The sequence below is a fragment of the Schistocerca piceifrons genome, chromosome 5 (assembly GCF_021461385.2).
Source record: "Schistocerca piceifrons isolate TAMUIC-IGC-003096 chromosome 5, iqSchPice1.1, whole genome shotgun sequence".
Lineage (NCBI taxonomy): Eukaryota > Metazoa > Arthropoda > Insecta > Orthoptera > Acrididae > Schistocerca > Schistocerca piceifrons.
This window is the reverse complement of record NC_060142.1, coordinates 465,455,346-465,478,604: the sequence shown is the minus strand read 5'-3', so window position 1 is coordinate 465,478,604 and position 23,259 is coordinate 465,455,346. Positions and strand designations below refer to the sequence as shown.

Below are 23,259 nucleotides of genomic sequence, written 5' to 3'. Positions count from 1 at the left end.
GTACTTACGGAAGTGTGATCATAAATAATGGCAAGATACTCGAGGAAATGGGAAAACGAATACAAGCAAACAGTTTCTACCAAAATGTGATGGGTACTATGTGGAATAGAGATGTCTTAAATTTATTATGAATCCATTCTAGCTTCCACACCTGGTACAATAACTACAATAAAACAGGAAGAGAGCAAACTGCACGCAGCAGAGATGAAATTCTTACATCATCAAAACCAACAAAGAAAGGACAGAATTAGAAACGATATTATAAAAAAAGGATGAGAATCTCTCTCTGGACAAGATAGAAACATAACAGTTGAAGTGGTATGGGCATAGAATGAGAACTGGAGAGAAAAGAGTGACACAAAAAAGGATTTTGTGATAGATTAACTGAAAAGAATGAGGAAGATCTAGAAATTGATGGTCAGATACAGTGAGGGAGTACATAAAGAGAAAGGGTAGAACATAAGAAGATGAAATTAAGAAAGGAGAGGAGTGGTGGAGACAGGTGACAATGGAGATCCTTGATTCAAAGCTCAACCAAAAATCTGGCCAATGAAGAAAAAGATATGTCAATTATTTATATATAATAGGGAATATGTCTTCCAATGCATCCAAACTAATAATGCATGCCTCAAATTAGGAAGTAATAATCTTGTTGAATAGCTGGTTAATACACTCAAGACCAGGATAGTACCGAGTGACAAGAGGTGTACACCTAACATGGAACTGATGGCAAGTGCCAAATGTAAGTGCTGTTGCAAGTTAGTAGGTCTAATGTGAACAGAAGTGCGTAGCTGATCCTCAATGAGGGTGAGGCCACTATCGAGGAAAGTGACATGGGATTCGGAATTATACTGTGTGGAATTTAACTGGGAGACTGTATTTAGAGATTCCAAAAATTTTAAGAGGTCAGCCCCGCCGTGAGTCCATTTGGAAAAGATGTCAGCAACATATCCAAACCTAACCAGGGGCTGAAGGCATGTGGATCCCAAGAAAGCTCTCTCCAAGCAACCCAAGGAAAAGTTGGCATAGAAAGGAGTCATCCCAGTTCCAGTGGCCATGCCTGATTGTTTGCCTGTCTGCATCTCAGTGGTAATAAAGCAGTTGTTCATAAGAATGAAGCTAATTAAGGTGAGTAGGAAACACATCACTGGTTTGGAATCAGATGGGCACTGGTTGAGGTAATGTTCAGCAGCAGATGGACCATGTACATGAGGAATGTTAGTAAAGAGGGATGTGGGATCAATGGTAACAGGCAAAGTGGGAATTTGGAAGGACACAGATTTTAGATGATCTATGAAACAATTGGTGTCTTTAATATAGGAAGTGAGTCTTTGTGCTATAGGTTGCAGGTATTGATCAACTAAGGCAATGGGGATTCGAAGACAGCTACTATGGGACAGCCACAGTGACTGGATTTGTGGATCTTATGATGGGAGTACATGGTCTGGATGGGGTAACAAGTTTTATGGATTGAGGTATTAGTCCTTGTGAAGGGTCTGAGGATTAATGGTGGGACTGAAGGTTTGTGCCACAGGAATAGGCTCCTGATGGCAGATACTGTATGCAGAAGTGTCAGTAAGCTGACATTGAGAATACTGTACTGTTGTGGCTGGTTCTTGTAACCATGAGTTACCATTGCTCTGCAAGGCAATGGAGGAGGCTGAGGCATGTCAAGGAGGTTGGTCACACTCAGTTTCTAGGTGAGGAATGGTGGTTGAAGGTGTGACTGTTTAGGGATCTGGAGAGGGACAGGAATGGAAACACCATTGTCAAGGTAGTTTAGGAAAAGGAAGGATAGCTTCTAGAGGTGAAGTGTGGATTGTTGCTGCAATGTCAAGTTGGCTTTGCAGATGAAACCATCCAAGAAGACGTGACGGGCGGTTAACTGCAGGTTTTTATAGAAGGAGAGAAGTCTGCTGGAGTGAAAATTGACGGATGGGGCATATAGGTCACAGATTAGCCAGGTAAGTGCAACAGTTTGCCATATTTGAAACTGCAAAAGGGGTTGGTGTAGAGTGGCATTACATTCAGAAATAGGGACTTTAAATGTTAGGTCTTTGGGGATAACTCCCAGAGATGAGCATGTTTGTGAGTATCTCAACTAAAGTCCCAAATTCTGTTTCTTGAAACCTGTGGAGTCCACCACTATAGTACTTGGTCAGTATATGTAAGGGTGGATCTACACCAGCATTCTGACACTTCTCCGTACAGCATCTGCCATCGGCATCAGCACTGTGATACAAAATGCTCTCGCCTTTTACCTTCTCCCTAAGATCCACAAACCCAACGACCCTAGCCATCTCGTAGCAGCTAGCTTCAAAGCACCTGCTGAATGTATGTGTGTCGCAGATAATCAGCACCTACAACCTAAAGTACAAGGACTCCCCTCCAATATTAAAGGACTAAACATCAATTTCCCAGATTGTCACCATTGATGCCACATCCCTCTATATCAACATTCCTCATGTACATTGTCTGTCTGCTGCTGAACATTACCACAAACAGTGCCCACACAATTCCAAACCTACAACATCCTTCCTGCTCACCTCAACAACTTTATACTTATGAACTAGTACTTTACCTTTGAGGGGCACACATACAAATAGATCATGGACATGGCCAAGGTAACCAAAATGGCTCTTCCTTTGCCAACCATTTCATGGGTCACTGAGATGGGGCTTTCACGGGATCCGTAAGACTTCAGCCCCACACTGATGACACCTTCAGCACGTGCACCCATGTTGGGGTTGACCTGTTAAATGTTTTGGAATTTCTAAATACATACTCCCAATTAAATTTCGCATGATCCTATTCCAAATCCTGTGTCACTTTCCTTCATGCTGACCTCATCCTCACCGAGGGTCAGCTACACATTTCTGTTCACCTTAAACCTAACAAGCAACAGTACTTACATTTGGTAGTTGTTATCACTTCAATCCATACAGCTTTAGCATTTGAGGCAAACATATTTGTTCAGATGCAGACTCTTCACAGCAATACTCCATCACTCTCACCTTAACCTTCACTGGATGAAATTCCTCTGTCAAACTGATTTTCCAGACCTTCGCATCCAATCCCGGTACTACAGATCTCCCCCAAAACAACAACTTGGTCTCGAATGTACTAATCAGCTGCTTTGAAAAAGCTATGGCTTACTAAAATTATGTCCCTGAAATGAGGTCCGTTCTGTCTGAAATTTTGGCCTTCAGGTCTACAATAGCTTTTTGCAAGCTCTCTCCCCCCCTCCCCGACCCAAAAAAATCCACAATATCCTGGTGAGACCCTATGCTCCTCCTGCACTAATTTCCCATGGCTCTTACCCACATGACTGTTTTTGCAGTAAAACTTGCCCTATGCACCTTCCTACCATACAAGCCCTTTTTACCAAACAGAGAGGCACCTGGAAAACGACGTGTCGTCTACCAGCTGTTATGTGAACACTGTTCGGCCTTTTACATTGCCACAACTACAACAAAGTTAACAGTTAGGATGAGTGGGGTGAATATTGGCAACACACAATATCCTATTGTCGAGCACGCTCTACAAAATGACAGTTTTCAACACGCTTGGTGCCTGTGTCATCAGACGCGCCATTTGGATTTCTCCCCAAAACCTGTTTCTCAGAACTCTGCTGGTGGGAACTGGCATTACAGCATGGCCTTTGCTTTCATCGCCCAATTGGCCTTAATTTACATTAATTTCTTTGGTCTCAGCATTCAGTTTCAATGACTATTCCTTTCCTCTCTCCTTTTAGTTTTGTATACACAGTGGTCAGAAACAGTCTGAAAAGTTTGTAAGGGTGGTGCAGAGAAAGTTAAGCTGAGAAACAACTGTTAACAAAAAAATTCAGTAGCTGTGCAGTTTCTGAATTAATTAGCACTGAAGTTAATCAATTAGGCCATTGCACTCGCAGATTCAAGTGCCCTGCCAGAGACAAGTAATGTCAGCATAGATGACATCCCACTAGACTGCTCAGCCTTTGGCTCTGGTTCCAATTTTTATATCGCTATCTTGTTCAGTTTTAGGAAACCAAACAAAGAATGCATTTGGTGACACTGCCTCCCGCAGGCCACTTAAATTTGCAGGCGCAACTGTGTGATTTGCTAACTTCAATGCTGATTAACTCAGAAATGGTGCAATATACTGAGTTGTTTTCGTAACAACTATGTCTCAACCCAACTTACCTTGCACCACCCATACAAGCTTCTCAAACTATTTGTGACCTTGTAACCATCCTGCACATTTTATTTTCTGACCTGTCTATTTTTATACTTAAATGTGGTCTCTGTTCTGTTGGGCAGAATGAACAGGCACCACTGGTAGTACAGTAGCTGTACAGAAATTATATTAGGAGAAATCAGGCCTTCAGTCACCTAAAGGCATTGAAAAGAATCAAAGGTTGAGGTTGCAAGTATGGTATCCATGTCACTAAACCTTTAACCTCGAAAGGATAGATTGTTATTCATCATATGGAGGAGGCATTCAGTCGCAAACAGGAACAATTATTTTTCATTGTGCTTTGTGCAAATCAAATGCTTCCTATGTGTACTCCATAGCCATCTGTCCTTTCCAAATCATCAATGATAAAATTCGCTACAGAAGTAAAAATTATTTATTTCTAAAAAGGAAAGCACTACCCTGTTGCAGGACATATGTCCCATCTTCAGGCGCATATTAAAATGTGAGTCCACAAGGAAGCGCGTAACTAAGGTCAAACTAGATTAAAATATGTTAAAATAGTGCATCCTTTATTAACCTATTTTAATTTTAGTTACGCATTCTTGTGGGCTCACATTTTAATATGCACCCAATGATGGGACATATGTCCTTAAGCCAAGTATTGCTTTCCTTTTTAGAAATAAATAATTTTTACAGCTGTAGCAGATTTTATCATTGACAACGAATAACAGCTGTGGATGTCCCATGAAGAGAAACCTTTTCATATTATTGTTATTGTATCCTGGACTTTCCATTATTTAACTAAAATTTTGATCTTTTAGAATGTGCACATCTTCTTTGCACATTTCTTGTCCACATATAGCCCACCTCAGGCCATTCAGAAGACAGCAAATTGTGTGAAGGAAGAAAAGAGATAAATTGTCTGCATAACTTCAGTTTCATGAAGTGTGCCCCAAATAGATGTGATCACGCAATTTCTGTCTACTGTAGGTAATTTCTTCACGTACCTACAATTCTTGCTCTCGGACAATCAGACAACACCATTCTCAGTAGGGCATTATACAATGAGGTGATGAAAGTCATGGGATAGCAATATGCACATATACAGATGGTGGTAGTATCACCTGCACAAGGTATAAAAAAGGCAATGCATCAGCGGATCTGTCATTTGTACTCAGGTGATTCACGTGAAAAGGTTTCCAATGTGATTATGGTCACATGATGGGAATTAACAGACTTCAAATACAGAATGGCAGCTGGAGCTAGATGCACGGGAAATTTCATTTCGGAAATTCAATATTCCGAGACCCACAGTGTTGACAGTGTGCCGAGAATACCAAATTTCAGGCATTATCTTTCACCACTTACAACACAGTGGCCAACGGTCTTCACTTAATGATTGAGAGCAGCAGCATTTGCGTAGAGTTGTCTATGGTAACAGAGAAGCAACACCACATGAAATAAGGGCAGAAATCAACGTTGGGCATAAGATGAATATATCCATTAGGATACTGCAGTGAAATTTGGCATTAATGGGCTATGACAACAGACGACAGATGCAAGTCCCTTTTTAAAAAGCACTACATCACTTGCAGCACCTCTCCTGGGCTCGTGACCGCATCGGTTGGAACCTGGATGACTGGAAAACTGCGGTCTTGTCAAATGAATGCCGATTTCAGTTGGGAACAGTTGGTGATGGGGTTCGAGTGTGGTGCAGACGCCATGAACCTATGAAAACAAGTTGTCGACAAGGTACCATGTATCTCGTGGTGGCTCCATAATGATGTGGGCTATGTTTACATGGAATGGACTGGGTCCTCTGTTCTAACTGAACTGATCATTGACTGTAAATGCTTATGTTCGGCTACTTGGGTATCATTTGCAGCCATTCACGGACTTAATGTTCCCAACAACAATGTCACCAGGCCACAATTGTTCATGACTGATTTGAAGAACATTCTGGACAGTTCAAGCAAACTATTAGTGTACCCAGACTGCCTTACATGAATCCTATTGAATATTTATGGGACACAATCGAGAGGTCAGTTTGTGCACAAAATTTTGCACCGGCAATACTTTTGCCATTGTGGACAGCTACTGTGACAGTATGCCTCAATATTTCTGAAGGGGACTTAAAACAACTTGTTGAGTCCATGCCAAGACAATTTGCTGCAATATGCTGGGCTAACGGAGGTCTGACAATTTTAGGAGGTATACCATGACTTGTCACCTCAGTGTATAGTTATGGTGGTGACTCCTGCATGACTTAAATGAATCTAGTTAGCATACACCATTTTAATATAGTTGTCTTGATACCTGAGTAGCCATCTTAACAAAAGCACAATAAAATATGTAATTTTTCTTCAGTTATTGTTTGGGGTGACATTGTTTTGATCTCTTGTAGATACAGAACTTGAAATGGTATACAATTCATGATACTGACACACAACGGTAACTAGTTTCATATTGCACATATACACGGTCATTTTGCAAAAACTGTCTCTCTACACGACACAGAAGAGAAATCTTAAAGACTTATTATTGAGTCCTGACAACGCAGGAAAAACAGTATTCTCTTTCTTGTCACACAGTATCCTGTAGACAATAAATCCTTGTAGTAAATGCATTAGCTCAATTTTAGCAACCAATGACGGGGGGCAAAAAAACAGAATGAGACCGTATTGGAGGAACTGTGAAGTAATTTAGGAAAACCACAGAACATTTCACCAACACGTAAGCACTGGGATTTGAAATCAGCTTGTAATGTAGTGGAATGCAAGCACCAAACATTTAGCCGATTCAACAAAATCTTTGTTTAACCATCCCTTTAAGATTAATATAAAAAGCAACAAGAAATTAAGATCAATTACAATGTAAAAAGATGTACAAGTAAGAAGTCCTCAAGTTCTACATTTTTCTTATTGCATCCATATTAGAGAGAGTGGTTCTGCATGGAACAGAGACCTGGACAATTAACATGAAGCACATTAAAAAATTACAAGCTCTAGAGATGGACTTCTGGAGAAGATCAGCAAGAATCTCCAGGAAAGAAAAGATAAGGAACACCGAAATAATAAGGAGAAAGGAAATAAAAGAAATAATATATGACGTAATGGATAGGAAGAAATTACAGTAGTAAGGGCATGTACGACGAATGGAGAAAACCAGAATACCAAAATTGATACTGGAGTGGGAACCAGAGGGAGGGGGGGGGGGGGGGGGGGGGAGGGGGGGCAGGAGAAAAAGACGACGACCTATGACCACCTGGCTCCAAAATGTACAGCACACAATGAGGAGAATGGGCGCAGAGGAAGAGGACACACAAGATCGAAACACCTGGAGGAATATTTTGAAAATATAGTTTAAGAACGTTTATTCTTTGTATTGTAATTTCCGAGTAAATTATTATGTTGGAGATAAGCCTCTCAATGAGGAAAAAGCTCAAAAAATAATATTTTTGTTTGTTTGTTTTTTAGTTCTCTGCATTCTTATTTTTAATTTAACATTATAACTTCTCCTTTCAAAGACATAATTATGAAATTTGCTTTACAGGACTGCATAATAAACTTTTCTGCACCTCAGCTTTCACAGCATTTCCAACTGCACTTCAAGAAGCAGTAGCTTAGATCAAATTTATTTTACTCCTGGCAGTTCATGTTCAGATTTTTTTTATTTTTGTAACACACTACTTAGATGTATTTTACAAGTTTAATCCAATGTGCAGCAGTTCTCAATGTTAACCAAAACAAAAAATCGAAGCCTGTAGAAGTAACAACTTGGTCATTGTGTAGTCCTAGTATAAATTATATTTTGTGCTGCACAATCCATTAAAAATCACATTCTGAGATTAGGAGTTGAAAAATTAAAGAATGAAGTGTGATGAGAACAGACAATCCCATAAATTCCTTGCAAATACATGAACTGGAAACCTCAACTCACATGTAAGTTGTACTGGCCAATCTCCAAAAAATAGTTGCCATGTTTTACAATTTGTGACAGGAAGCATGTGTGACCTTCAGTAACTCACACTGGCAGATAACTTTCATGAGGATGAATAAGTAAAATTAAAACAAGATAATTTTTAAAAAAAGCTTCTACTTACCACACAGCAGCAGCAGAAGGTTCACACAAAAATTGTCAAATGTTTTTAGAACCAAAGATTCCTTCATCCGGTGAAACAAAGGTAATGTTTGGAAAGAATTACCTTTTAGGCTTACGCTTGGTTTTTTTTTTTACAGAAACAATGTTGTTCAATGGAATTTGTACTGCAGGTAGGAAATCACTACATGTAGACTGCTAACATAATTCAAATGAAAATGGAGAGCTAATAGTACATGGACCAAGGTTAAGCATGTGAACAAGCAAATTTCACAAATCCTAATCTTACTGTTTTCATAATCTATATCTAAAAACAAAGATGATGTGACTTACCAAACAAAAGCGCTGGCAGGTCGATAGACACACAAACAAACACAAACACACACACAAAATCAAGCTTTCGCAACCAGCGATTGCTTCATCAGGAAAGAGGGAAGGAGAGGGAAAGACGAAAGGATGTGGGTTTTAAGGGAGAGAGTAAGGAGTCATTCCAATCCCGGGAGCGGAAAGACTTACCTTAGGGGGAAGAAAGGACAGGTATACACTCGCACACACGCACATATCCATCTGCACATACACAGACACAAGTAGACATTTGTAAAGGCAAAGAGTTTGGGCAGAGATGTCAGTCAAGGCGGAAGTAAAGAGGCAAAGGTGTTGATGAAAGACAGGTTCGTTTGCTCCAGTCCGGAATCCCTGAACCATTACACCAACAATCTGAAAACAGTTTTTGCATCCCGCAACTACCCTCCCGAACTGGTACAGAAGCAAATAACCAGAGCCACTTCCTCATCCCCCCAAACCCAGAACCTCCCACAGAAGTGCCCCACTTGTGACAGGATACTTTCCGGGACTGGATCAGACTCTGAATGTGGCTCTCCAGCAGGGATACGACTTCCTCAAATCCTGCCCTGAAATGAGATCCATCCTTCACGAAATCCTCCCCACTCCACCAAGAGTGTCTTTCCGCCGTCCACCTAACCTTCATAACCTCTTAGTTCATCCCTATGAAATCCCCAAACCACCTTCCCTACCCTCTGGCTCCTACCCCTGCAACCGCCCCCGGTGTAAAACCTGTCCCATGCACCCTCCCACCACCACCTACTCCAGTCCTGTAACCCAGAAGGTGTACACGATCAAAGGCAGAGCCACGTGTGAAAGCACCCACGTGATTTACCAACTGACCTGCCTACACTGTGAAGCTTTCTATGTGGGAATGACCAGCAACAAACTGTCCATTCTCATGAACGGACACAGGCAGACAGTGTTTGTTGGTAATGAGGATCACCCTGTGGCTAAACATGCCTTGGTGCACGGCCAGCACATCTTGGCATAATGTTACACCGTCCGGGTTATCTGGATGCTTCCCACTAACACCAACCTGTCAGAACTCCGGAGATGGGAACTTACTCTTCAGTATATCCTCTCTTCTCGTTATCCGCCAGGCCTCAACCTTTGCTAATTTCAAGTTGCTGCCACTCGTACCTCACCTGTCTTTCAACAACATCTTTGCCTCTTTACTTCCGCCTCAACTGACATCTCTGCCCCAACTCTTTGCCTTTACAAATGTCTGCTTGTGTCTGTGTATGTGCAGATGGATGTGTGTGTGTATGCGAGTGTATACCTGTCCTTTTTTCCCCCTAAGGTAAGTCTTTCCGCTCCCGGGATTGGAATGACTCCTTACCCTCTCCCTTAAAACCCACATCCTTTCGTCTTTCCCTCTCCTTCCCTCTTTCCTGATGAAGCAACCGCTGGTTGCGAAAGCTTGAATTTTGTGTGTGTGTGTGTGTGTGCGCGTGTTTGTGTGTCTATCGACCTGCCAGTGCTTTTGCTTGGCAAGTCACATCATCTTTGTTTTTAGATATGTTTTTCCCATGTGGAATGTTTCCCTCTATTGTTTTCATAATCTGCTTGACACATGTGGCTTCTTGGTTATGCAGGTATGTATCACACTACAAGTTTAAAGCTTTGGAGATATAGCTCTATTTCATTTTTTTACCTGTCATCCTCATCTTCAACTCTGGTAGTGCTCTGGCTATTTTTTTTCCTTTTTAATATAGAGTGTCAAGGTGAACTTTAGTTTGTATTCCACGCTAAACCATTAATAACTCTCATAACTGGCTGGAGGAAACGTATTACAGGTCAAAGGAATGCAAGGGTATATGAACATCTCTAGTAAATAACGACATTTAGTATAATCATGAGGTTAGGTGTTGCTTTACTTAGTAGCATAATCGACTAACTTTGTAGCAACTGTGTTAAGTCAACCACATAGCTGAAAAGCATTTGTGTCAGCAAAACTTCAGCACTATTGAAGCAGACTATTTATACACACAACATACACTAAGTTTCAATGATGACCAGAGTATATTCATCTCCCATGTTAAATGAATTCCACAATAAATTAAGTTACACATTTACATGATTATGAGGAATTTCTTAGAAGGAAATACAACCTGCCAATGGTATCACACACATGGTCCTGTAACATTGAGCCCATTTAAGATTTATGATGAGAGCCAAGCATGTGTAAATCAAGGATAGATAACATATATAAATCTGATGCATGTCTGAGCGAACAATTGGGTGAAAAAGGGGAGTAGGGAGAAAGACAAAGACCTTGTGATTAGTTGCGACACTGTAGCATGAAATACTTGAATCACAGAACACGAAGATTTGAACTCCATTTCTCAAAGAGTCCAAATCCAACTGGGACAGGACCGGAATTGAGAGGAACAACTGCAGTATTACTGCTGCCTGTATTAACAAACTAACCTAAAGGTTTATGACAACATGAAATACAGATTGAGAGATATCTGTAACACTGGTGTCTTCTGTGTTATTACATGAGAATGAAGAAACCAGAGTCATTAGCAGTGTTCCACTTGTTTGTAGAAACTGGAATAGTGTCGACATGCTAGTAAAATGTAACCAAAACTGAGCTTCTGTTCTGAGTACAATTTTGATACAATTATACTGGTGTGCAAAACTTAAGGACAAAAATAACTTTCACATGATGTGTCACTCCCAGGTACCATATTTCAATGAAACTTGGGCCATACATGGAAAGAACTGATGCAGTGTAGTACAGAAGGTAACTGAAAGAAACATGCAATGAGACCAACTGAAATGACACTTTTATTCAAAGGCAATAGTTCATGATGGTCCTTTGGACATTACAAAAGATGAGGAATGGTTCTTAGTAGGGTCTGTGATCACCATGGATGGTACTGCAAGCTCTTCAACATGTTCCCATGCTGGCCATGAGGTGGGTAATTTTTTGGGGTAGGTCATTCCATTCCTCCACCAATGCAGTTTGCAACTGCTGCGTGGTCACTGGTGCATGAATATGCTACAGTACATCTTCCTATCGCACACCACAAGTGCTCAATGGGTTTCAGTTGGGGAAACGAGCAGGTCAGACCACTCACCATATATCCTCTCATTCCAAGAGCTCCTCCACCTGCACTGTTCAATGCAGATGACCATTATCATCCATAAAAATGAAATCATGGCTGAAAGCACTGCTAAAAGACACACAGGGAAGGAGTACAGTGTCATAGTAATTTTGACAGCTGACTATTGTGTTGTGTTCAAAGATTTGGAAGCTTTGGAAGTCAGTACACCCATGAAACTTTATGCCCACCTGCACGCTGCCAAATATGTCATACTTCATTTCAATGACTGCTTCACAGCCTGTGCCATATGGATCCCTCCAACCAACACCAGCTTTTCTGAATTTTCCAGGTGGGAATTCTCACTGCAATATATCCTACATTCCCGTAACCATCCTGGCCACAACCTTTATTAGTCATTTTCCTCAGGCATCCAGCCTCCCTTTTCCCATTCCAGCATGGAAAACCCTCATTCCACCATCGCATCCTGTCTTTTTACTTCTCTTCTTTCTGCCAGCCCCCCCTCCCTCCCCCCCACCCCCCGCACACCCACCCTCCCCACCTCTCCACTGCACTCTGTCTAATCTCCCGAATACACATAGCTGCCCTATTCTCTCTCCACCTCATCCATGCGCACTCCCCAGTAACACTGCACTGTCCGCCATCCCTACCCTCCTATCCCTCCCCTTCCCCACCCAATCTCCTCCTTACTCCCATCCAGTTGCCACTCCTATCATGCACTAGTGCTGCTGCTCACAGTGTGACTACAGTTGCCTGAAACTGCAGTCGTGTGTGTGTGTGTGTGTGTGTGTGTGTGTGTGTGCGTGTGTGTGTGTGCGTGTGTGCGTGTGGGGGGGGGGGGGTGTCTAATTTTGATGAAGACCTTACGTGCCGAAAGCTGAAAGCGACACGAATCAGCTTTCGGCACGTAAGGTCTTCATCAAAATTAGACACCCCCCCCCCCCCCCCCCACACACACACACACACACACACACACACACACACACACACACACCTTATAAAAACACAAAAGAAGTCACTAGAACTACCATAAATATTGATTAGGTGCTTTTTTGTTCCCACGTGTTCGGAAGCAGTGCTTTTTCCACCATGTGAAATACAAATGTCACATCAGCAAAGAGCACAAATTACCGACATCGGACCTTTTCTAGGCTTGATAATGAACATAAACTGTTCCAAATATTACTTCAAGAAAACAGCGTTGTTGTTGTTGTTGTTTTGCCATAATGAACACTGAATACCAAATCAAAACACTAATAATATTATGACAATGATACACATGAAATAACAGCTTACAGAAAAATAAATAAAGCCTTAAATGAATTAACCATCCACTCAAGATTTTTACCAATTTCTTAAGCACAATCATAGAGCACATGAACAAGTCCAAAAAAAAGCACAACACTGAGCAATAAAAACATACATCCTAAATAATGCTTGAGAAAGAGGAAAAATAGCAACTGATATATAGGTTGCACCCAGCTTCCTGATTTCTATAAACTTCAATATGTGCAGTAATGAAAGACAACTAATGAGTTTAAAGTTTCCCAACCATCTGTTTAAAGAAGAAGAAGAAGAAGAAGAAGAAGAAGAAGAAGAAGAAGAGTGGGGTTTCAACACAAAGGTCCTAAGTTTGATGAAAATCTGGAGAAATAATGGAGTACTCAGGACATGGAAGAAAAATTGGGAAACTGGAAAAGTTGGCAGGTATGTGTTTTGCACCACTTCCACATGCACCAATGACCATTTAGCAGTTGTCAGTCACACTGGTGGAGGAATGGGAGGCCCTGTCACAAGAACTCCTTACCGACTTTGTGGCCAACATGAAGGAAACATTGCAGAGCATGCATTACCATCTGTGGTGATCAAACATCATATTAAGAACTATGTCCTGCTTTTTGTAGTGTGTGTGTACTTCTTTCAGTAACACACTGTACTATACAGTAGTAGTCCTTTCTATGTATAATCCAAGTTTTACTGAGCTACATTATTTGGCAGAAACACATCACAAGGAAGTTACTTTTGTCCTTAAATTTTCCACACCAGTGTCTAAAGTGGAAAAGTGTCATGAAAATAAGTTAACGATCAGATTCACCACTAACGTCACACTACAAAAGTAATATTCTGCAGCTGGAAACATAATACCATAAGTACGTGTCACATTTGCTGGCGTTAACAATAACATACTATGCCATTAATAGATTTTAACATAACAGAACTTTGGTAACAGAATTCACATAGATTATGCAGCATATCTTAACAAGACATACATCCATTTTCAACAAGTCATTGAACAATATACGTTCTGACAAAGAGTGCATGTTCCTAAGATGGGTTACCAGGTTCCAGTTCTTCATGTGTATCTGTCATTCAGTGTCTCCGTAATAAGATGAATGATTACCTTTACTAATCACACTATTCGAAAATATGTGTAATGCATAAATCAGATGCCTGCTAAGAGCTGACAAGAAAGGAGAACATGGCAATGAATTTCAGTATTGTGGCATAGTAACAGAAGGTGGTTTGAACTTTGCAGTTATTTACTAGTGGAGTTACACATTTATTATTAGAAACTTCTTTAATTCTTAAAAACTGCAGAAAATTTACACTATGAAGTGGATCCTAGACACACAGTTAACCAACAGACCACAGCTTATCAATGCAGTAGTGTTGAATATGTAGCTGGAGAGGAGAGGAGAGGGGAGGGGGGAGGGGGAGGGGAGGGGGGGGGGGGGGAGATCGACTTTCGACTTAAGACTATACTTTTATTGTTGCATTTTGTTTACTGCAGAATTGTAAAAATACAACGTGGTTTTTTTCACAGATGTAGATTTTTTATTTTATGTATCATCACTCACCTGTTAAAATTAATATGGACTTCTATAGCAATGATCAAATGACATCTAGCACATGCCAGTTAGTCACAATGCTCAAAAACTGTAGTCGTGAGAAGACATACAGAATTGTTTTTCAGCCTGTTTTATGTTGTTTATAAAGTCCAGCAAAATCTTTCAATCGAAGTATATAATTGCTGAACATCTGATTATATGGCCCAATAATTTCTCGCAAATTAAAATTCAATACATTATTTTTGACAAAGGTTCACACTTGAAAACAAACAATACAACATGCCTACAGTGAAGATTGCAAAATCACTTCCACTGATAGTGTTACTTAAATTATTTCATAAATAACCTGTCAGCAGATCCGTATCATTTTAAACAGACTTTACAACTGATTATAGAGAAATGATGCTTATGAAGTGAGCTTAAGAATATTAGATAATCCAAAGGACCAATTTGTAATGATGTAACAAGATAAAAAAACCATGAACACAGTTTAACCTGGCTGAAAGTAACTACGGTGTACTAGGGTAGCCAAACAATCATTGGATCTTGAGAATAAAATACATCTTAGTAAGATTCAGCAAATGTTATTCTCCACTGCTCAAAATGATAACAGATGTTAAACATAAGTTAGTGCAATAAAATGCTGGTAACCGAATAAAAATTTGCTGTGTTGTTTTCATGTAGCATATGCTGCGGATCCCAAGTCAATAACATACTTAAAATATGCCAATTTGAGGAAGTTAAACAAGCTGGAACGACCAGAGGAATGTCTGCCTCAGTAGCCAAGATTGCTAATGTACAAATGTGCATTGGATCTTTATTCAGAGCTAGCTGTTTGAATCTTGCTGGTTGAAGATATTTGCCAACATGAGGAGCAGCAATGATGGCACAAGATTCATGATCACCAGAGTCCATAGCAATGCCTTGGATTAAATTCCAAACCTCTCCACAGTTTCATCTGGATTGAGGGTATGTGTCACTGTCAACCAATAATGATGGTGATCTGTCTGTCAGATTGTGATATTGAGCTTGTTGGTCCCTTATTATTCACAGTAATAGTTCATAAACCAGCACTGTGTTTCACCTTATCCTTTCTTTTAACTCCGACACTTCATGAAGAAAAACTGCCATTGTAACTGAAAGAAGAAAAGTCTGTTTGGGCACTAAACTTTCTGCTTGGAATCTCCCAAACAACAATAACCTACAACTTTTTTTTTTCTATGATTGTAATCAGTGCATGGAGGGCAGACACTGGACTATAGCTTTTTTTGAAAAATGTTGTGTTATGGAGGAAATAACTTTCAAGACACTCATACAGCTTTTCTTGGAAAGGATGATCAAACCGAAAAAGTTCAAAGAAAAATTGCCTTATTAACGACAGGTTTCGCAAATACTCATGAAATCATTATAACGATACAAAATGAATTACAATGCTGTACCTTAAGACACATATGCATCACATGAAACAGTGCTTTTAAAATATTGATAATGTATCTCCACTCATCACGCATTAACATCAAGTAAACACCAATGTGATGTGCTGAATGACATTAGCACATTAGCAAAAACAGGTAATACACAAACAGTGTGTGGCAAATTCTTCAGCAGACTGAAAAGTGCTGGCTGAATGCAAATAATTTACGAATAAAGGAGACCACACGCCAAATACTACAACCAACGAGTTGTCAATAGATTAAAATGTTCTTTTTCAGTGTTTTTGTTAAACAGTGTCAAATATTTCACTATTGCTTTTTTTGTCTAACAGACCGAGCAACCACAAAATGGGTACAGAAAATACAAACTGCAGGCACAATATGAATAGTACTTTCATTATTAACATGAACAATTCACCTGCAATTTGCTCCCTCTCTCTTTAATTCAGTTACAAGAATTATAGTTATTGAGTGAGTTTTGTACAACCAATAAATGACTGTCTCATTACAGATGAACCAAGATTAAAATTAGAATAATTTTTTCTATTAGAAGCCAGAAATTACATAGTGTGTCTAGTGTTATGTGTACGGTAATAGCATGCTTGTTTAAATCAGCAAATCAGCAATGAAATCAAGATTTTGAAGTTCTGAACTTCACAAATTATTATAACACAACATACTATTTATAAAAAATGCCCATTTCAAGTATGGCTTTCATCCTTTATTGCTTTGACTGAATACACTAAGTTTCACAAGTAGAAATGTAAAAAGTTAAATAGATCTTGTAAACATAGAAATGCTACATTTATGAACAATAAGTTATATGGAAACTTTCCATTCAAAATACTGACATTTGCTAAAATATTAACAAGAAGAAAGTTAACAAATGCTAGCAGCAATATAGGAAACAACACTGCACCTGATGCTCGAAAGGAACATATTGCCAACTTATTGAACAGTGTGGAACAACAGTGTAGAATTCATTACCAATTAAAATTATTCTTATATTCTGATGTTACATTATTCATTCCTGTTGTTGCAAATAGTAACTTAATTAGTAACAAAGTTGCATGCTAAATGAACAGCATATTCAACTTCTGTCAGGAAAACATTATTCCCAGACCATAAGAATCTATAAACAAAATTTCAGCAAAATGTATTTTAATAGCATGAAACAATTAAGTAACAGTTTAAATAGAAAACATATATGACTTTAAATTCTCAAAAAATAGGTAGTTTTAAAAGGTGTATAAAAATACTACCACACTTAAGAGAGTATAACTTCATTAAGTTAAGCAGCCAGTTGCAGCTACAGTGTGAGCAACACACTTGCTACAAATATAAGGAAGACATCTAACTGCACAATACTGTTATTTTGTAAATTAATTTTAAAAGCAATTCATTGTGACTAGACTGCTTAATACAGTAATAGACAGTAAATGCATGAAAACATTGCCATTACATTTATAAAGGAAGAATAAATACAGGTTACTGAAGGACTATGTGATAATACAGCCACAAAAATGTAGCCGACTAGTAAATTTGCATACAGCCTACAAAATACTCAGTTACATATAACATAAACGCAAAAGAGAAAACATTCTGCTGACAGTCAGTCTAGAAAGTTCATTTCCATATGCATGTGGCAGGAAGTGTGACTACATTTTTTTCCATCTCTTTCTCTCTGACCAACATACATGCCAGACACCTTTTTAAAGTACAAACAACAATAAATATGAATACCTGAATTTTACGTAGTAAATTAATTTTACAATCTGCAAAATTTTTAAATTTCCTTTTCGGTATAAAAATTTCCTTAAAATGACTTCGAACTATGCAACAGTCTTCTTTACTTCAAAGCTACCATGCTATCAGTTCAAAAGAAGACATAAGTATATTCATATTGCAAGTATTCCTTTGTTTTTATAGTATTTTCTACAGCACTGTGGTAATATTTTAAATGGTATTTATTGTAATATATTTTAGAATATTAAGTCACAAATTAGGTTTCTTTCCAGTTTACAATGTATCAAAATAAAAAATAAGGCTGAAAGTACAACTGAAACAGTGGCTGATACCCTTTTTGAAGGATTAATGACTAGAGGCTTAACAGGTGATGTTTAAAAAAGTTTACAAAGGTTCTATTTTGTTTCAAGAATACATGATTGATATTTTAATATGAAATTTTAATGGCAATATATCCAAATAAAATTAAGAGCTAAGCTGTAGCACAGAAATATTCAGGCTCTCTGACTGATACATACTGCACTAGAGCTGCATGTTAAATTGTAATCATACAGCTAACACCATCACAGATGACACTTATCAGATCTTTAGTAAATTCATAACTACAAATGACTTAAAAGTGCTAGTTGTAGAGAACAATATGAAAATTGCAAATCTGTGATCTATCAATCAGTTTCCATGCAAGTGTACATGTACAAGAAAGAAAGAAGATCCTTGAGTTTTTCTTGTGTTTCTACCGGTACTTGCTATACTTCCATACCATTACAAAAATGTAATGAATAACAGATCTTTAAAAACAGCACATCCCATTTATGGTTCTTCATGAAAAGAAATTCATGGGCAAAAATTAGACTGTTCTACATTAAACATAAAAAACTATAAAGTGTACTAATAGAAATGGGCATATTTTTGATACAATCGTAGCTTTTTCCTTCTACATAATAAAAATTATGGCTAGTTTTTCCTATGAAGTGAAAATGAAATATGCCAGGATAGTATACCCACTCTGACATACAATATGTGAAAACACTATCAAATCACTCTCAATAATGAAAAAGAAAAGCTTAATTTGAAAATTATATTCCCCTTCAGTACATCGATCATTGTTTATTACTTCAACTCAGAGGTATGTGATTGTCTATAAGTCCTATATTTGTGTACCTCCCAATCTTTGCTTCCCACTGCTACCTCCATCTACACATAGCTACTGTAAGGCATTTCTATACTGTGACTCACAAACCATTATTTCAGTTACAGGCTAATAGTCCCACATATAAGGGTGGCATTAAGGGCAAGGCACTCTTTAAAGAAAAATTAATGCAGTCTTAAGTTTCCTAATGCGAAACATAAAAGCATAAATGCATTCTTCTTACTAAACTTCAAAATCCTGTGGAGTATATCAGTTCAGGTTCACATGCAACAAATCATGTCAGAAACTACTTCCATGTAAGTTGTTTTAGATGCAAAAACAGTTCATTGAACGCAGTAATAAAAATTCTGATTAACTTATTAACATCTTCAAATCTAATCATCATTCTTGTTATAATACATATAAATTAAAATCTATGCAATGTTTTTGTTACTGCATTTCATAGGCAAATAAGCCAACAGTACAAATGAAACAGCAAAAAACAAAATGCTCATCATACAACATAAACACAACAATAAAATAATAATACAAAACAATGTGTCAGACAGCTGCAACAGTGCTTGCATATGCAGAGCAAAAGTAAAATAAATATAAATAAATGCCCCAAAATGCAAAATTCTTTCTAATAATTTAACTGAAAGATGGTGACTTTCATACATAAAAATATACTGAGACATTGCCATTTTAAATACTGATGCTAAACAGCTGTACTATTAGTGAGGGTCTTATAAATGAATGACTGGACTTCCTGTACATGCATTTCAGAAATACATACAATGCTTACAAGAATGAGGAAACCCACATACTGTATGGCACATAAGAATTCCCACAATTTATCACAGAAAACTGCCACAAGTAATGCATTGATTAAAGCATGCGGGTTAAAAATACGCCACAACCATGCCACCACCCACATAAGCAAAGACCGGAATGCCTGTATTTGACACGAAGCCTGGGCATCAGAAACAGCTCTTCGCTCAAGGAGATCTTGGTAGAGGGCAATGTATCGATTCCAAGCAGTTGAGCTGAGGAGTAGTTGTGCTCCAATACAGCTCAATGTCTGAAAAACTTTCTTTGATGTGATCTTGCCTTTGTAAACAAATCCTGGTCCTACTTCCTTTGTTGCATCCATTACTTGCGGAATAAGTGACTGAAGGTGAGTGTAACCTCTTCTAGGTGGATTGTTTTTTAGGTATATTAGGCAACCAATAAGCAGAGCTGTTGTTCCTAGAGCATCACACAAGCCATCCACAAAAAAGCCCACTGAGCCAATTTCTGAACCCTCACCGTGTATGTTCTTACGTGCTCTTGCAACATGTCCATCAAGTTCATCCAACATGCTTCTGATCAAAAACAAAGCAACTCCAACCCGGCGTGTAACCAAAGAACCAGATGCTACACATTTAGCTGATGCCACAGCAATTAACACATGAAACACACTTATCATATTTGGTGTTATGTACTCTATTTCATGTATTCTAAATATTTTATCAAATAATGTAGCCATTGGGCTAAACAAATAATGGTTGGGATGGTCTAACATTATAGATTTAACAGTTACATCACACAAAGGAGAAAAATCACAGGAGCCATAAGAATTTGAATCAAGTACGGACATATTGTCAATATTTCTCCGGAGTGGAAAATTTTGAATACGAGAATACAGTTTGGCATCCATGTACAAGAAGTATAACAATAACAGAATTAAGCATCCCAAAAGCAACCTGCTAAAGGAGGAAGATTGTCCAACCATAGTGGCAGATATCTTTATTATATCACAGGATTCACAATATTTACAACTAAACAAAATAATATCCCTGCAGATGCTGAAGGCCTTTCACCTGAATAGAAAACAAGAAGAGAATAGTAAGTGAACATGCAGAATAAACCATCACACAATAAAAGCTCTTTTCAATTGACAGATTTGCAAATGAAAAGCTGTTTCACTGGAGATATAACTCATCATAGGAACAGACACAATGAGAGCAACTACAGTACATACACCATGTATCATTAATATAATATCCAATAGGCACAATAAGTTGTGTATACACTGCTGGAATGGAAAAATTCATATTCACAAGTGTCTTTCTCCAACAATCATATCAAAAATGACAGTTTCCAGTGACAAGGTGATTAAAGTGACAACAGAAATAATGAAACTTCGTGGCAGATTAAAACTGTGTGCCAGACCGAGACTCGAACTCGGGACCTTTGCCTTCCACGGGCAAGTGCTCTACCAACTGAGCTACCTGAGCACGACTCGTGCCCCATCCTCACAGCTCTACTTCTGCCAGTACCTCGTCTCCTACCTTCCAAACTTTACAGAAGCTCTCCTGCGAACTTTGCAGATCTAGCACTCCTGAAAGAAAGGGTATTGCGGAGACATGGCTTAGCCACAGCCTGGGGGATGTTTCCAGAATGAGATTTTCACTCTGCAGCGGAGCGTGCGCTGATATGAAACTTCCTGGCAGATTAAAACTGTGTGCCGGACCGAGACTAACTCAGTTGGTAGAGCACTTGCCCGCGGAAGGCAAAGGTCCCGAGTTAGAGTCTCGGTCTGGCACACAGTTTTAATCTGCCACGAAGTTTCATATCAGCGCACACTCCGCTGCAGAATGAAAATCTCATTCTGGAAACAGAAATAATACTGCAACACATTACAGATGGCAGACAATGTGTACAGGTCTCTTTCATAAGACACTGGCAACTGGCCTGAGTAGATAGCGACAAGCTACGTACTACAGAAACATCTCAGACTCCTGCTGACACACTGGTCTACTATTTCTACACTGTTACTGTAATAGTGTGGCGATTTTATTCCATTAAAAGGTTTCAGATTTCCTGGTTTTTACAGGTAGAAATTCTGAATTTCCATAAACCACCTTTTGTTGTGTGTAAGAGGAAGTTTTGTCAGTTCTTACAGCTGCAATTTTGTGTGTTATGGCAGCACGTATTAGAGGTTATTCTGAGATAAACTAGGACTGAGAACAATATATAGCCAAAACTTATTTTTATTTTCTTGTTCAAGAAACAATTATCAGTTGTAAGACTTTACTATAGATCATCAAAATAATTTTATTAGAAATATAATTCCCACTGAAGAAACAAACCAGATACATGATCTGCATTATTTATAATTTTTTTAATTATATTAAGCTTTCGTTACCTTTAATACAGAACATGAACATCACCACATTATTCATGGCACTATGATCACACATTAAAACACACACCTTGCAGAATTTCTAGCATTTTTATACATTAGATATAATTAGCTATCACGAATTTGACACTGTAAAGTTAGCAAAGAACCAATTTGTAACCACATTAGGAAAAGAAAGGAGGATATATACTTGAACATTCAATATTGATCAAAACATGTTAGTTCAGCTATACCCATTCTCTGAAAAAAAAAAAAAAAAAAAAAAAAAAAAAAAAAAAAAAAAAAAAAAAAAAAAAAATAAATAAATAAATAAATAAATAAAAACCTACCAACTCCACTATACCAATCCCGAGCCCAAGACCTAACTGTGCAAGTGACAGAGGAGGAGGGAGAAGAGTAACAACCTTGTTAAAAATCAAGTTCTCACCTGGCCCATGTAACAGCACACTGTAAGGGCCTCTCACTAAGGCGGTAACAACAATTTGAATAGTAGTGAAGGCAGGAAGAATAGATCCTAACAAAGCAGGAATAGCAGAAGAGTATTCCTATTCAACAAAATACATCTTGTGACCGATTTCTAATAAGTGGCAATGTTGTCAAAGTCTGCTGACCAGCGGTGCGGAAAGAATTAAACTCTTGAACTCATTTACCCCTGCTTTCACCTGAGTTTCAATCACAGAACTTTTTAACTAAACAATGTTATTGAAAGTGTAATGGAGGGTTTTAGTAATCATGAAATATTTGCAGGAGATGATAAATCCTCTGCCAATGGAGGAGCAACATGGCTATCGGATTCTGGGGAAACCAGTCAGATGCTAAATTCCAAATCAGACAAAAGATTGAGTCTTGAGGCCAATTCATTAATAAAATCAAAAAAATTCTCTGGCTCAAGTAATATTAACTCACTTTTAATTCCACGAAAATACTACAAACTATGTGAGACACACTCGTATGCGTGCACATGCGCAAATCTGTCTTGCAAGGATTACCACATGAGAACCCCTTGGATTACAGAAATTGTAGCCCAATGAGAAGTAAAATAGACAAAAAAAAATCCTTAAAAAGCACACCCCATCAGTTGCCGCATTTGTAATTTTGCGATACATTCTTGGTTCCATGATCAAAGTAAAGTGTGTTAACAACATTTTAAGAACAATTCCCTTTAAATATGCACATAAAATGTACTGAGTTGTTCACACACTAAGTCAAACAAGAAAGGAAA

General features: G+C 38.5%; 1 protein-coding gene and 1 non-coding gene across 2 annotated transcripts in view; both read right to left on the bottom strand.

The window, feature by feature from the left end:
• Positions 1 to 23,259, bottom strand: part of LOC124798029 (probable ATP-dependent RNA helicase DHX35) — a 214,155-nt gene that overhangs the window by 115,080 nt on the left and 75,816 nt on the right. The window lies entirely within an intron of this gene.
• Trnap-ugg lies at positions 21,056 to 21,130 on the bottom strand. The gene has a single exon. It is a non-coding gene; the product is annotated as a tRNA-Pro (tRNA).